This window comes from Parasteatoda tepidariorum, chromosome 4 (assembly GCF_043381705.1).
Source record: "Parasteatoda tepidariorum isolate YZ-2023 chromosome 4, CAS_Ptep_4.0, whole genome shotgun sequence".
In the NCBI taxonomy this organism is placed as follows: Eukaryota; Metazoa; Arthropoda; class Arachnida; order Araneae; family Theridiidae; genus Parasteatoda; species Parasteatoda tepidariorum.
The window spans coordinates 95,852,184-95,867,938 of NC_092207.1; the positions used below are offsets into that span (position 1 = coordinate 95,852,184).

The following is a 15,755-nucleotide window of genomic DNA, read 5'->3' on the forward strand; positions in this document are numbered from 1 at the left end:
TATATATATATCCTTCTCTCCCCAAGGATGCATTATAAAGGCTTTGGAAGCTTACCCTAGAGTATTCGAAAATGTCTTCATTTCAAGTATTCGACAACTATTCTAAGGGAAGTAGTGGGAAAAAAATGTTCCCGGAATAAATCAATCGAGCTTGAAAAGGCGGCAAACCTGTACTTCTGAAGATAAGGTGTACAGCAAAGATATTTCTTACTCAGGGGAAGGGAGTGGGAAATTAGGATCCGGAGTTTCCATTCAATTGTCGTTTGCTCTTTCGGATTTCAGAGTAATTCTCCCATTTTATACCAACTGATCTAAAAGAAAAGTCACTCTTTCATATATTCTGTTTAAGAATAGCTTTTTTGGAGGTGTTGAAATATATATTTATTTATTTTGGAAATAGTGTCCTATGTTTATTGATCCAAAATACAATGATAATAATAATAATATATATATATATAGTACCACAAATAAGATGGTATTCAAACCGTTAACTGTGAGAAAAAACGTTTATTAACTGCTTTAACCTTATACGGTTAAAGAACCAGGATTCTATCGCACCAGCTAGGCTAACTTAATGAAGCCTCTTAGCTCCTATCAGCAGCGCATATATTATAGTCGACTGTGCTAATCTGTCAATTACATGATCAACAGTATCAACGTTGATACAGCAATTCTCCCTTCAATTCATTAAGGCACCTTCAACACATTTTTTTATCTCTTACGATGGTTGACCCAACAAGATAAACTAATTTAACCGCATTCCCCGGTTCATTTGATAAGACACAACTCAACCACAACCTAACTCAAATGAAGTTACCTGACGAAAAATCTAACTGCCATGTCCAGTTAAATTTATTTTTTACGGCTTAGAAACCTTAATAGTTGTAAACGATAAAATTTTTTATAGTTTTGTATTCATGGCTTTTGTCTCATACTAGTTGTAAACGGTTCCAAAATCGCAAAAGTAAAAAATGCTCTTTACTATAAACTTTACGGTTAGTTGGATGGATTGTCTCCTGCTGGTTATTAAACAGTAATTTAAGAGAGAAAATTCCTGTGGGGTATATTTAGATTTAGAAAATTTGCTTAAAAATCATTTTGATTAATTTTTAGCTAGAGTTGAACAATTTGGATAGATTGTCTGATGCATGAATTGGAATTCATTAAAAAAAAACATCAATATACCTGCAACAAAAAATATGGATTAATTCTGCTATATAATTGTTTTTCATAGTAAATTATAAAAAAAATCGGCTGTCAGGGCTTGAAGGCTTAGTTAAATTTAGAGAAATATTTCTTAATTCAATCTATGCATTTTCTAAATGTTTCTTTTGTATTCCATGTTTCCATTGTTTCACTATGTAAAATATGTAATCCTACAAAATCTCTTATAATATTTTTCTTTCTTTTGAAAGAGCTAAATATTACTGTATATTTCAAAGTTTGATATTCATTAAAGAGTGAAATTTCGTGTTTATAAACAAGTGGTATTCAGCTCACAGTTTGTAGTTACGGAATCCGTAACTACAAAATGTATCCGTAACTACGGAAATATTTTTAAGAAAGGAAGAAAGAAAGAACAACAACTACATATCTCGGTTAAGTTCATGATTAATTGTCGATTTTTTGAAGAAGGATACTATTATTGAAACATATTTTATTCCTTGTCTTCTTTTTGACTAGAGATGTTAAACCATAATCGTTTTTGTCTCGAAAGTGTCTGAAATGTAATTTTTTTTGGTACTGTTAAGTATTGAATATGCAAATGGAAAACGATATTTGGAATTCGTGTGGTTGGAATATTATTTTGTTTTACAATATTTGTAAATTCTTCTAAAATCATTAAATTTCAGAGAAAGCAATAAGAAAGTGAAATTTTGAGACCTTTTTTCGATTGAAACTGTTAAATAGATAAAATTGATTTAATTTATTCTGTGATAATTTTATCATGTTACCATTTATCATTTTACCATTGATAATTTTATCATTTTACCTGTTAATGTTCGAATTTATTTTTTAGAAAGACTCTGTTTACTGTTGAAGAGTTACAGTTAATGAATTCAAGTAGAAGACTATAACTTTTTAGGAAGAAGCTAACTTAAAACTAAGATTTATAAAACTAAAGTTTTGTAAAAATTTCCATTTGTTTCAAGATATGTTAACAACTGCTAAAAATTTGCATTAAATGGTCTTGACTTCGCTGGAAACCTTTGAAAAAGAATTCGGTATTATTTTAAGGAAAAAAACATTCTGTGAATAATTGAACTATCTTTTAAGCAAATACTGCATTTTTGTCTAAACATTTAAGCAATCTGCGAGATATGATTTCAATAGTTAGTCAAGAATATAGTCAAGAGCTTGGGCACCTTAATGTTATTTTTTTTCCATATTTTATATTATAATATTTACACATCTTAAAAAAAAACATGCAATTATTTAATCAAATTACTTAAAGGTGATTTCACACAAAATTTTCTTGTAATCATTACTTAATAATTATTTTTATTGTTGATGGTAATCAAAATGTTGACTAAGCGAAAAACCGTTAATGTACTGCTTTCACCTAATACTATTAAAAAACCTGAATTTTACCAGAAACAACCACCAAAAACCAGTCTTCTTCACTTTTTTCCAAAATGGAAATTCTTTATTTTTTAAGTTTAAGTGAAGTAGATACATAGTAAGGATATAAAGAATTCATATCCTCCTTCACGGTATAGAATATTTTGTGCTGTCAAATCTCAATTTAGTTCGCTAACACGCCATTTCCTGGACTTGACTTGTTCTCGGAATAAACTTAGAAATATACCACTAGATAGCTGCCGTTTGTGCTTGTGAAATTGTTTGCATAGCTTAGCAATTAATTAGTTAGTTTAGGCTTGTTATTTTGTTGCTTTTTATGAACAATGAGTGATTCTGAGGGAAGTTCTTTAAATGGCATATGCCAGAAAATAGGGAGGGATAAAAGTATTTATGAACTGTAAACGAGGTGGCTACAAAAAATATGAAAATGTATTCCAAATGCTGGTGACCAGAGCATTGTATGAAAAATGTGTTATCACCTTACCGATTTTAAGTTCTATTTTTTCAAAATTAAAAATTAAGTGATATTATCGGACAATTGCAATTCTATATTTTGTAATCAGCCATATTTTAATATAAAAAAATTAAAAAAAAGTTCTATATATCAAACTTAATTCATCAAAATCTATATATCAGTTTTCTCTTTTTTTTGTGTCTCACCTGAAAAATTAGTCTTCTTGGAGATAACCGGTTTTAGTTCTCATTGATTCAATTTGAATCTTATTTCTTTTTCTATCTTAATAAATTCCTTTAAAGCTCCTTAATTTTGGAGAAGGCAATTTTGCGATCGTACACCTGTTGCAAATCTTGAAAAATTCGAAAATCATCTGTAGACTGGTAAAAGAAAATCTGGGGAAAAGCCTGTCAAGCGAGAAAAAGGGAGGAAAGAATAAATTTTATACATACTGTGGATGCGGGATTTTTTCTTAAACTAATCAAATTACTTTTTTTTTTATTATTCAGTAAAAATTCATCAAATACAGCTTACACATAAATGGCTTAGAGAGCCTTCACTGAGTGAGTAGTTTATGATTAATAGTAAACAGCATTTTTTCAAATTAGTTTTTATTTTATTTTAAATATCTTTAAAATAAATGTAACTTACAAAAATTTTTGTATATTACAATTTTAAAAAGGAAAAAACTATCAATTTTTAACTGAAGAAAAATAATGAAAAGTATTATTTAAAAACTAAAAAACAATAATCCTCTATTTTAAGCATAATGATTTCGAATAATTTTTCATTCAGAAGATTATGAATAATTCAAAGTCACAAATGCATTTAAAATAGTCCAGGTCCCTTACTTTATTTCAAATAAATGATCAAAATTAATAACTAAAACATACTATTTCAAAACAGTGCTTCTTGCATTTCTAATTAAGTTTTCAAAGCTTTTTCAGGTTTTAAATTTAGACTATGTCGAATATTCTTTAGAAAATTATACCACCTTTAAGTTTGATAAACTAAGCTCATTAATGGCATTTTGTCTTTCGTAATGGGATTTGAATGTAGCTTGTTAGCGCCAAACTTTTGAAGATATCTTCTTTTTATTATGCACTGTAATGAATATCGTCAAGTTTTAAATTTAAGCTCCAAACATGATTGTGATTGGTTGCTACAAAGTTGAGTTAAATGAGTTTTACTTTCATTTTAGCAGCCAAATTATCTTAGAAATAATTAAATCTAATGATCGATTTAATTTTATAAATAAATCTTGGAAACTTATTTCTTAGATTTTCTTTCAAAGGAATCGCGTGAATGTGAAGCAAAGGATACATATTTTTTATTATATTTATAAAAGCTAGATATTTTCGAAAATATTGTAAAAGATGATTTATAGATAGTATATTGTTATTGAAACTATAGATATTTGTGACTAAACTTTTGTATAACACAGGGGAACAATTTTTTTTAACGGATCTTTGATATTATCTCGTCGCTGATTTTAAATCTGCAATTGGTTTCTTTCTCCAAGAAAGAGGTTTTTTAATTGACATTTTTAGCCAATTTTTTGCCGAAATGTTTAATTTTAAAAACTTTATGTATAACATGTGGCGTATAAATATTGAGACTAATTTCTAGAATAGCTGGAGCACATCATCAGGATTAAAAATGCTGATGATGTGCTCCAACTATTCTAAAAATTAGTCTTAGTTAGATGATATTAAGAGCCCATGGCTAGTAAAATCATCATACGCCACTAGGGTTTCATTTATATCATATACCGTTTCTTCGTGTGCTTCTGAACAGGTCATAATAGAGAAACACCCCAGAGAAGTACGATGACAGTACGGAAAACGGGCTCCTGTAGCATTTCAATCCTGATGATGAGCCTTAACTCTCCTAGAAGTTTATGTGATACCCTGTTATCTATAACGTTTTAAAATTTGTATATTTTGACAAAAAAAAACTGAATAAAAAAGGCCTTTTTTAAACAAAATCTGTAACTTTAGGGGCAAAACTAATTTTAGATTAGAAATCTGCACAATCGAATTATGCAAGATCAAGTATTTGTATAAATGCAACCAGAAATTTGTACCCTAAGACAATTGTATGGAAAATGAACAACCAATAAAAAGGAAGAAATAATGATTATTTTTAATACCTTAAAATCTGATAATTTTATTTTTACCAAAGAAGTAGTACCTTAATCGTTGAAAGAAACATTTTAAATATAGAAAATTATTAGTTAACGAAATAATTAAAGGTAAGAATAATACTTTCTTCGACCAAGCATGCATTCTATTACATAAATCCAAAATAAATAAGATGACCGTAAGCTGAAAAATAACGTCTCTATAGTTTAAACAGGAATGCTATCCAAAGTTTAATGACCCACTTCATACTAATTCTTACATTTTTTTATCGCTTGAACTAAATGCTTGAACCGTGGTATTCTAGTGGTTAAAGAATAACAACCGACCTAATTTTGAGTACACGCCAATTAATATTTTTCTCCATAGCCTTGCAATTTGGAATACAACTCAGAAGACAAAGCACTTGGATCAAGCGCAATAAGATGAACTAGCCTTCGTGGAGGATTATACTCATGGAACTAATGCTCATTTACGTTACTCGGAGAAGAAAACTACGAACACCTTCCACGGTTAGCCTGTTAGAAAGTAGATTCGAACTCATGAACTGTCTACCACTGATTTTTAACATGATTTGTTACGTCAGTATTCAGAACGAGCCGGGACTAGAAATTTTATGAACGTATTGCCGCTGGGATTCCATCCGGTGCACCTCATTCAAATGCGAATGCTTTATCTCTTGCGCCACCACAGTTCCGCTAAAAGTATATCCCAATTTAAAGAATATAGCGATTTAAGAAATCCAGTTTGTTTGCAAAAAAATATGCACGAAAACAAAGCTAGTTTTGAAAGCTGGAAACTAACTTACAAAATAATACTTACAAACACATTTAAAATGTCTAGATTCGTAAGCATTTTGAAAATTTCGTGATGACATATTTCTCTCGTTGCTTGAGGTAAACGCACAAAATTAGATAAATCAAGCACCATATCGATCCGATTCTTCAAACATATCAAGCAAAATGGTTTGTGCGTTGCTGAGCTCCAAGAAGCAACTTCAGCGATTTATTCCACTGTCACTCAAAATTTGTCCAAAAACTGAATGCAGACAAACATATGTTTTGCCATCGTTTATCAATTCGAATGAATAATTTATATCTCTCTGTTATATCAGAGAATAGAAAACTATTATTTTTTTCCCAAGCAGAACGTGGCCGCAGGAATTTTACAGAATAATCGAAAAACAAGGAAAAAAATAATGCCTTTTATGTTCATGTCCGAAGTGGTTAAAGGGATGGAAGGAAAGAGGGGCGAAATCTGAAAATTCAAGTTTTATTCCATTTCCATATACTTTCCATACAATGACTGAAAATGAAGGTTAAGAAGGAAAAGGAATGCTCTTGCTCGTCTTCTTTTCTCCGTCCTCTTAAAGTACCTCTTTCATTGTTCCACAGAACGAGATGTAATCGACTGCATCCTTTGTCTTCCACCAAATAGAGGATGCAGTGGAGAGAGAGGGGACAATCCTTCATGAGTTTGCATTTTCCATTATGTTCCACAGGAATCGTCCCTTTGGTGAATGGTTTTCCTGAGGACCTGTCCCTTATCGTGTTGCGGCGGTGTGCTCTCTTCATCCGATTTCGAGTTCATGGTGGTGGGATGGATGCATGCATGATAGAGAAGAGAGATAAGAAGATGAGGAGGAAATCATTCAGATTCCGCTTACGACTGTCTAAAAAGTTTGGCTGACTAGGCTGGCCATCCCGTGATGAGGTTACGAATTAAGGATGTCCCGGTTAATGTGGGAAGTGCCGCGAGAAGTAGTCTAATGATGATTCGAAAACAATGATATGCTGATCGATAATGAGACTTGATCGTGAAATTCGCACAAATAAATCGCTTATCCCGCTTTCAATTTTTTCCTAATAATGTTAAATATAAAAGGACAAATATCTTTAAAAATTGTGAATGAAATTTTCCACCATCTGCTTTTATTTTATTTAACTTCAGCTACATAGTATAATATTCTGCACGCGGTACAAAATCTGTCGTTCGCAGTGCACTAAAAAGGCTCTGGGGAGAAATATCACAGGTACAAAATGTCACATGGACATAACCCTGCAAGTACCGAATCTCATAAAGATATTTTCGCTCGAAGTTATGCTTTTGCGTGAACTTAATATGATTAAACAAAACACTACAGTATATATATATAACGATTATGGGGAAAAACAGTTTATATCAATCAAAGGTAACTCTGAGAAAAGCGAATTTCAAAATTTAAGAATTTCCATTCGGTGGGAATCGTAAAAAATAAAAATATTGCAAAAGCTTTTCCTTACATCTCCTTGTATGAATTTCAAAACCAATTTTAAATATTTGGATGCTAAGAAAAAAAAGTGAAAATTGAGATGAACAAGAACAGTTTTTTTCCTTAAATTTTCCAACCAATAATCAATACTTTCTTGCAAGAATTCTTTGTTGCAATTTTCTTTGTTTTTTTATTCCTTATGCATAGGCAGCTACTGGTTTTCTCCAATTCATTCCATCTTCACTGCGTAATAACTCTAGGTGAGAACTGGTTTTTCCACATTATTGATTTGTCAAAAGTTAGTATTCCTAAAAATTTTATTGATGGTGATCCAATCATCATTTTTGAGAAAAATGGGCATAAGTCATTCTTCCCTCTTTATATTCAAATATGATTTTTATTATTATTAGCTAGTCGATATATTGTCAGTATAAATTTCTGTCTGGTGGTATCTTATTTTTTTTTTCGAATTTCTTTTATGGATAATTTGCCAGGAAATTTGTCCGAAAAAGTATTTTATTCTGGTTGATAAAACAATACCCCACATTATATTGTGTAAATAGTTCCAAATTTTAAAAAAATTATTAAACGTATGAGTGAAGCACATTTTTCTCAACATAATACAGATCCTTAACGGATTGATTAGAATATTAATAAATTTAAATTTTGTCGAAAACTCATGACATTTAAAAAATGCTTTCAAAATGAAAATAACCATTTATAGAAATGGTTGAAAGGCAAGAATGGTTGAAAAAAAATTACTATAATTTACGCAGCTTTATTTAATTAGAGAATATTTCTATCAAAAATTGTTCGTATAATTGAAAAATTTTACAAATGACTTTTATATCAATTTAAATTTTGTACAGAAAAATCTTGTGTCAGTCCATTAAATAGCTTTTAATTTATACCGTGGAAATAAATATAATTTGCAGAAAAGAGAGATTTGACGAAAGGTTTCATAGCTTATATGCAGTTTATAATAAATTAGAATATTTATAATGCAATAGAATATTGGGAATATAGAAATTCAAGCTTAGAAGGAATACATGGCGCATTTTTGAGACTAATTTACGAGACGAAGTCATTTAACACTCACTCATAAGCTCACCGGACAAAAAATTAGTCACCCTAGTGCGCAAGCACCGATGAATAGTTAAGTTTCGTTAGATGACGCAGTGGTCAAGCAACGTGCTCAACTACGTGCACGCTGCTTCAATATGATCAAAGGAAAATAGGTATCAGTGAAGTATTTTTGTTTGAAAAGGAAATTGTGTGCAAATCTGAGTAAGTGTAAGGATGTGGTAAAGTGACAATTGTGCTTAGCAGTGCCAATGGTCATACGGTGAGTGAAGTTGCTGGATTTATTGGTGTTTGGAAGTGGACTGCTCAACATGTCTACGAGCAGTGGTGTAATGCACGTGGTCACGAAAGATGACATCATAATGGTGGTCGGAAAAAGAATTGCATGAAAGGGTCCGGAGGCGTGTTTCACGACTTGTCAATCAAAATATCTTCCAAACCCTACAGGAATTGCTTTAGTTAATGAATGAAGCTCCAACCTGTTAGTGAGAGAAAATTGCGACGGGAGCTGCATGCAATGAACATTTGGAGTCGAACTTCTAGTAAGAGTCCATTGCTCACTCAGAAACACAAAGCTGCGCGACTTCAGTGGGCTAGAAATCCCTGAACGTGGACAGTTGCTGAGTGGCGGAATGTAATATGGTCTGCTGAATCACACGTTTTTACCTTTATTTAAAGGACTCACGTCTTCGAGTGCAGGGAAGAGCAGATGAAGTATTTCATTCTGACTGTGTGCAAGGTCAGGTTCAAGCCGAAGGTGGGTCTGTCAAGTTTCGGGGGAATTTTTCCTAGTATGGATTGGGCCCCCTAACTGAGGTAGATACTAACATGAACAAACATGTTTATTTGAACATTCTGGATGATTAGATGTTGCCTTTCAGCCAACATCTTCTTGAGGAGTGTGTTATCGATACCCCTATTTTTCAAGATGACAACAGCAAAGTTTATCAGGCTGGAAGAATATGTTACTGATTTTTTGAACACTCGGAGACTAAATTAAACTTCAACTGGCCTGCAAAATCGCCTGACTTGAACCCCATTGAAAATTTGTGGGACATATTGGAGAAACGGGGGAAAAGCCGAAATCAGCATTATCGTAATTTGGTGGACTTGTGCTATCAAATCCTCAGCGAGTGGCTTATACTGCATTCGACGTACCTGAAAAACCTTGTGGACTCACTTCCTAACCGAATCCAGGTGGTTATCGAATCCAGAGGCAGTGTTACATGCTATTAAATGATGTTTATCATGATTTCTCTAAGGGTGACTAATTTTTTGTCCGGTGTGCTTATACTGTACTACTTAAAGTCCATTTTTCTTGCATTTTTACTGCAATTGCATCGCACAAAATGGTAATTGCTACAATTGCAGGGTTACCATGGTCTGGAAATATTCATTAAAGTGGTAGCAAAATAGACATATGTCTAGATGTTTTAAGCTGTCAATAAAAAATTAATTAAAAAGAAATGTATATGGGTGTAAAAAATAATTCGGAATAATTTCGTGATTCATAAATGAAAGATAAATTATAATAATTTCCAGCAGTCTTGAAAAATTTTATCTACGACTCATTTATTTTGTCCCATTCGTGAGAATCCTGAATTATTATGCCATAGCTTATTATTAACATTTTTAAACGGAACTGTCACAGGATAATTTTAAAATGTCATCATTTAGACTGAATACATTTCGATCACTTAATGCTTTGACAATATTCAAACAAAACATAACTTTTATGTTACAAAGGCCATAAAACGAATTGCAATGCATTTATTGGATTAAATTCTATTGAAATAAGGTACAATGCTATTGATAAAAGCTTGCATGACGGCAATCCAATAGTCTGAGAGAATAGTTTCAATTTTAAAGGAAAGAATTTATTCATAGGTTCTATTCTGTAAGCCCTTCTATTTCCTTTGTTCGAATAAACGTATGCTATCAACGCAGCAGACGTCACCAGATGTCTCAGCTTTAGATAAATCACGGCACAAAATAAGCAAAGACCTCTGAATGTCCCCTAGATGACGAAAGCTTGACATTCGTATGAGTTTTTTTATTGAAAAGTTGATGTTTTTGATACATATTTTTTTTTCTTTTAGCATTTACTCTTTTTAAATTGAAACCTACTATTTAAAAAAACTATTTTTTTCTCTTAAATTTCAAAATTCTACAAACCTATTTTTGTAATAAATTACGTGGAAACTTAAAGCCATAACATTAAAAGTTTTATACAAATGAATATAACTAATGTACAGTGAGAAAAAGAAAAGAAAAAAAAAACTTGCCACCTAGACTAACTTTTGATCTAATGATCGGATCTTCACATTCTAGGATTCAATCTTAATGGCTCGAGGGGGTGACCTCAAATAAGTGCAGACGATATTTTAGGTTACGAAATCAGACATAAAACGCACTTTCTCTGAATAAACATAATTTTTTTTTAACGGATTTGGATTCATGACCCTTAAAATGTAGAGGGAGGCCGCAATCTGAGAAATATGGTCCCAATAGTTTGGTCAGGAGACCGCTCCAAAGTTAGGACCCCTGAATGTTAATGTTTCTTTTTGAGTATCCCGCTATATCTCAAGAACTTTTTAAGCGAATTGAAAAATTTTTGCACATGATTATAAAACTCTCTTATCCGTGGATAATTCCATGCTAAAAATAACTTTTAGTAAATATGTATTATTTTTTATTATTTTATTTTAAAATTTTAAATTGTAAGGTATGCATTTATTTATATCATTTTAAAGAACGTAATTTTACAAAGAAAAATGCAAAATTTGTGCAAAATCGGTTGAAGAGTCGGAAATTTTAAATATCTAACATTTTTGAAATTCAAATATATTCTTAAAATTATGTTCATTAAAATGATATAAAAAATTGCATGCCTTACAATTCAGAAATTTTTGAACATTAAAAAATAAAACAATAAAAAAATATTTACTGAAATTTTTTTGCATGGAATTATCTTCAGATAAACGGATTTCATAATTGCGTGCAAAAATTTCTCAATTCGCTTAAAAAATTCTTGAGAAATAGCGAAATACGCTAAAAGTACAATTAACATTAAGGGGATTAATTTTTGGAGAGCTCTTTTGACCAAACTTATTTAACTTGACCATATTTCCCAGGTCGTGGCTACCCAGTATAATTTGTTGTCAGAAATCTGAATTCGTCGAAAAAAGTGCAGGTTTGTTCAAAGAAAGAACGTTTTCGTGCCTGATTTCGTAACTTAAATTATCGCCTACGATAATTAATTAGCTTGTTCGAGATCACCCACTTGAGCTATTAAGATTGGGTCTTAGAACATGAAGATTTGATCATTAGATCAAAAGTTATTCAGGGTGGTCCATTTCTTGGCTCTCTATACTGTGGACAACCTAAAAAATGGACCACCCTGAACAAATTTTGATGCAATGATCGGATCTTAACGTTCCAAGATTCTATCTCAAATGTTGGAAGTGGTGACCTCAAACTAACTAATTTCATCAGACGTTATTTTGAATTGCGAAATCGAACATATAAACGTACTTCCTCTGAATAAACATATCTTTTTTGACGGATTCGGATTTTTGGCCACAAAAGTGTAGGGAGTAGCCGGAATTTAGGAAAAATGGTCCCAATAGTTTGATCAGGAGAGGTGGTCCAAAGTTTATACCCCCTAATACTATTTTTACTTTTTGTGTATTTCACCCTATCTCGAACAAGTTTTAAGTGAATTAAATAATTCTATTCAAAGCATAACTTTTAGTAAGTATTTATTATTATTTAAATTTTTTAATAATAATATTCGAAAAACTTTTTCATTGTAAGGTATAAAATTTTATATAATTTTAAAGAATGTAATTTTAAATGAAAAAATAAAATTTTTGAGTGAAATCGGTCGAATAGTTCCTGAGAAATCATATTTTAAAAATACGACCTCATCATCATTCTGATCTGATCATGAGATCAGAAATCATTCAGATATAGCATTTTCATTTTCTGAACTGTACTTCTAAATACTTTAAAAATGATAATTTATTATTTTTAACTCGAATGTTTCAGACACATTAAAGATATCAGATGTCTACAGCTCAGAATTAATAATCATTACGAAAAATAAAATTTTATGAAATGGTTAAAATATTAAGAACATTTCGGGAAATGATTATTTAAGCCTAATTGAGGAACTAAGCACCCATTACGGGAATGGATTTAACCTACAATCCAAGATTCAAATTGAAAACGCTCAATATACTTTTTTACCTTTATAAAAAATAAATAAGTGATACAATAAATAAAAATTTGTTCAAAAAAAGAAAACTTGAAACTGTATTTTTGTAAGTTCTACTGTCCCTTTAAAAGTGTCTACTATTTTATAAAACTTACACAAAAACTCTATCAACATCTTAAATATCCTAGAATATATTTCAAAATAATTTTCCAATATAAATGAGACATTCATAGACAGAAAATAAATATGACAAGCCTAAGGCTTTAATCGATTTTGAAAAATATTTTCGGAAGTTTGTTATCTTACATATACCTTATCGAAAGTTGAATGTATGAAGGAAAAAATATTTTTAATCTTAAACTTAAATTATCTTTAGACAAATATTTTTTCAAAGTAAAGGAAAAATGAGAAAAACTCGTTGAAAATTTAATTTTTGTAGATTAATATCAAAGTATCGAATTCATCTTATTTTTGTACAATCTAGAGGATTTAATATTGAATTAATTTTACCGTTCGAATAGCTTCGACTTTTAAATTTCTTCTTACATCACAAATAATAAACTATAAACTACTATACTAGAAATGAGAATTAGTTTGTAGCAAGGAATTAAATATGTTACATTAGTTAAAACATTTTTTTAAGTTTGTTTAAGCCTTTATATAGTTGAAAATTTAACATTTGGTAATATAGAGTCTTAAAAAAAGGCTTTTTATTTTGAAGTAGAGAAGGCTTTATTTACTTATTTTATTTGTAATTACTTTCTTCTTCGAAGTGTATTCACTTTTCTTATTTATGACACAATTATTGTAATTGAAAATATAATCCTATACAAAGTTTTCCTTCCATGAGAGCTCTTAAGAGTTTACATTGTACATTTTGTATGACTTTAATCAATAAATATTTTAACATTGGATGCATTTTAATGTATCCAATCATGCATTTTAAAACAAATGTGAGTTTCCCGTGTTTTATATAGCTCTGTTTGTCAAATAATATTTGGATTGAGGAAATAAATACACAAAAAACGAACATGTTTTATATGCAATAGATATTTCTTCTTCAATTTTTTTGTTGTGAAATCTCTTCTATAAAACGCCTTTTTATGCTACGATGTTGTTCCGAATGACACTTGGACAAGCCAAGTTCGACAGCCAAGGGTACTTTGCGGATTAGATCAAGAAAATAAATTTTCTTGTAATTATTTTTTGCCTTTCGTTTGTAAAGAGAGCACCGCACGGGTGAAAGTACGTCTTGGCTAAGAATCCTAAAGACGTATCGCAACACCACTTACTCGTGAGGCCACTTCCTCTCTTTCGAAATTGATATGAACGGGAAGGAAATTTTTCGGGATCCATTTAATTCTGGTACTGCTCAACGAGCGACCACAACACTTTCGATTACGCAGCTTTAACGAGCTCGTAAATCACATGTTCTCGGTGTATCTTAGTGGAGTCAGGGATCAAATAAAGGTCAATACAGACTGTAGTCCGATTCTCTAACTACAGAACTACCACGGCTCTCTGTTATTTACAACTCGAGAATATAGACAACTCAAGAAAAAGATATTTCTTGTTGTATCACTGCCTCCCCTTTACATATCAAACATGTGATTAAACATTTCATCAAAAGATTAAAATGGCCAAGCTGATGAAGAAGTTCTGTTTTCATACATTTTTGCAAAATAAAAATAAAATTGCCGTTTGAAAATATTTTATTTAGATTTAAAAGTTTTTCGTTCAAGTTTGAAAACCTCATCAATCGTATATTTATTTAAATTTTTAAAAAAATGATTTACTTTAAGCATATCAGTGCTTGGCAAAAGCGGCTTTACTTACATTTAATTTCCTTTAATATCAACCGTGTTTTGTAAAATTATGTAATCCAATATCAAAAAAGCTTTGAATTTTTTTTCCTAGTTCATCAAACTTATTGCCCTATATTCGCACTGTTGCATTAATTTAGTAGCTACAATACTGGCTAAGTTTGAAGCGTGTGTTCTATGTATGGATAGTATAATAAACTGCCAAATAGCGAATCCTTCAAACATTGAAAAAACAAACAAACGCGTAGCTAAGGGAGACAATGCATGTTTAGTTTTATATAAAAAATTTATTTATTTTTCCCCAATATGAACTATTAAAATTACAGTAAATTAAAACAGCCATTTTTTTTATACAAAATATGTGATTGATTTACGAGATACACGTGAAAAAATTTTGCAATACAAAATATTCAACTGAATTATCAAAACCATCACGATGATATTTTAAAAGAAAATTTAATATTAATATCAGGAAGTAATGTGAAGCGTCATTAAATCAGTTATGGAGCTTGCCTAATTTTAACAGTTTAAAAGGGTACTTGTATATTTCCGAGATTTAATTTTTTTTTATTCTTGATAACCCGAATAGTTTTGTCTGCGTAAGCAGAAATGCGTTTTCAATTTTTCATGGCAATGAAAATGACATCGAATTTTTTAAATTTAAGAAATTTAATTAATATAACTAATAGCACTACGACATATCATTCTCCATTGAAAAACAACCGATAAATAGTCTACATTTTACATCCACTGTAATCTGATGAAATGGCCTTAACTTATCAACAGTAAAAACGAAAAAGAAACTTTGATATAAGTAACTTCCAAGCAACGAAACCTTTGAACATTGAAAAAAAAAATGAAAACTATAAGAGACAATGCATGCTTAATTTTATGAAATGAATAAAAAAAAATTTCTGTAATCTAAACTATTAAAATTACAGTAAATTAAAACAGCCATTATTTTAATGCAAAATTTGTGATTGATTTAAGAAATAAATGTGAAAAAAAGCTTCGCAATGAGCAATACATAGTATTCAACATATCATGTTCATCACGATTGAATTTTTTAAATTTAATAAATATGACTAATAACGCTACTTATTTTCATTAAAATCCAACAGCTTTCTAAACTTCATGTCCACAATAATCTGATAAAAATTATCTTAACTTTTATCAACGATGACAACGAAAAGGAAATTTT

The 15,755-nt window shown here is 30.5% G+C and overlaps 1 long non-coding RNA gene across 1 annotated transcript in view; it reads right to left on the reverse strand.

The window, feature by feature from the left end:
• The window catches only part of LOC122270687 (uncharacterized), a 44,246-nt gene extending 43,941 nt beyond the window's left edge, over positions 1 to 305 (reverse strand). Inside the window, exon 1 of the long non-coding RNA XR_011636710.1 lies at positions 56 to 305. This is a non-coding gene — a long non-coding RNA (uncharacterized lncRNA). The remainder of the gene's footprint in view (positions 1 to 55) is intronic.
• Between the last annotated feature and the right edge of the window lie 15,450 nt (positions 306 to 15,755).